We start from the raw sequence: 1,909 nt of genomic DNA on the forward strand, positions 1-1,909 counted from the left end.
CCGCTCTCCCCGAGCCTTCCCGTGCGGAGAGCGGGCGCCGCCGCGGTGCGCACCCCCCGCCCCCAGCAGCGCCGTGACTGTGCAGGTGGTGGGACGTGCTGTGCTGTCTTGCTTCCCTCTCCCGTGAAGTTCTGACAATGACCTCGCCACCTAAAACACTTTTAGAATCATGTTCATTCACGATACCTGTTGAGGCGCTTAGCTTCAAGCCGGACCTGGGAAGTTAAGGACAGAGCGACGCCGGCGTGGTAGCCATTCCTATTGAGTGACGATGGAAGACTATATACCAAAATAGAGAAAATTGGAGACGGTACCTGCGGAGTTGTGTGTAAGGGTAGACACAAAACTACAGGTCAAAGAGTAGCCATGAAGAAAATCAGACTAGAAAGTGAAGAGGAAGGGGTTCCTAGTACAGCAATTCGGGAAATTTCTCTGTTAAAAGAACTTAGTCACCCAAATATAGTCAGTCTTCAAGATGTGCTCATGCAAGATTCCAGGTTATAGCTCATCTTTGCATACCTTTCCATGGATCTAAAGAAATATTTGGATTCTATCCCTCCTGGTCAGTTGCACCTGTTAAGAGTTATTTGTACCAAATCCTACAAGGGATTGTGTTTTGTCACTCTAGAAGAGTCCTAGAGACTCAAAACCTCAAAATCTATTGATTGATGACAAAGGAACAATTAAACTGACTGATTTGGGCCTTGCCAGAGCGTTTGGAATACTATTAGAGGTGGTCACACTTTGGTATAGATCTCCAGAAGTGTTGCTGGGGTCAGCTCGCTATCCGACTCCAGTTGACATTTGGAGTATAGGCACCATATCTGCAGAATTAGCAATAAGAAACCGCTTTTCCATGGGGATTTGGGAATTGATCAACGCTTCAGAATTTTCAGAGCCTTGGGTACCCCCAACGATGATGTGTGGCCACACGTGGAGTCTTTACAGGACATTAAGACTACATTCCCCAGGGAAACCAGGAAGCCTGTCATCCCATGTCAAAAACTTGGATGAAGATGCTTGGATCTTCTCTCGGAAATGTTAGTACATGATCCTGCCAAACGAATTTCGGGCAAAATGGCACTGATTCATCCATATGTTAGTGATTTGGGCAATCAGATTAAGAAGATGTAGCTTTCTGACGAAAGTTTCCACATGCATCAAGAACAGATATATTTTTACTGTCAACTGGGGATCAAACCACAACCAGGCATATGCCCTGGATTGGAATCGAACCAGAGACCCTTAGGTCCGCAGGCCTACGCTTTATCCACTGAGCCAAACCAGCCAGGGCTCAAAACATATTTTTATTGATTTCAGAGAGGAAGGGAGAGGGAGAGAGAGAGAGAGAAACATCAATGATGAGAGAATCATTGATGGGCTGCCTCCTGTGTGCCCCACACTGGGCATCGAGCCCACAACCCAGGCATATGTCCTTACTGGGAATTGAATCATGACTTCCTGGTTCAGAGGTTGATGCTCAACCACTGAGCCACACTGGCCAGGCTTCACATACTTCTTTCACTTAGGTGGGTATATGACAGTTAACAGTCAACAATGAACTCAATAACAATGAGGGGATTTGTGGTCTCTGCAGAATGCCTGTGCTTTGAGGGGTCCAGGAAAAGGAAAATTACTTTGACATTCCAAAGACAGGTTATCATAGATGCAAAAAGACGATAGACAGGCTCAGTTGGGCTAAAGTTTCACCTTTGTCAGGGAAGATGCTGGTGTAGGACCTGACTACCCACCATGAACTGCTTTTAAGTTAAAAAGTTTCAACTAAAACCTTGTGGTTATTTTAGGTCTGAGTTTGCAAAGCTGCCACACAGGCCTCCCCTGAGCCAGTTGTTAGCATGTGGCCCCTTTTCCTCCAAAAAACTGAGCTCTAAAGAAAGAATAGGAGTTA

The 1,909-nt window shown here is 46.0% G+C and overlaps 1 pseudogene; it reads left to right on the plus strand.

Annotated features, from left to right (window-relative positions):
• LOC102767066 overlaps positions 1-1,160 on the plus strand; it is a 2,449-nt pseudogene extending 1,289 nt beyond the window's left edge.
• The last annotated feature ends 749 nt before the right edge of the window (positions 1,161-1,909 follow it).

The sequence above is a fragment of the Myotis davidii genome, unplaced genomic scaffold (assembly GCF_000327345.1).
Source record: "Myotis davidii unplaced genomic scaffold, ASM32734v1 scaffold207, whole genome shotgun sequence".
Taxonomy (NCBI): domain Eukaryota; kingdom Metazoa; phylum Chordata; class Mammalia; order Chiroptera; family Vespertilionidae; genus Myotis; species Myotis davidii.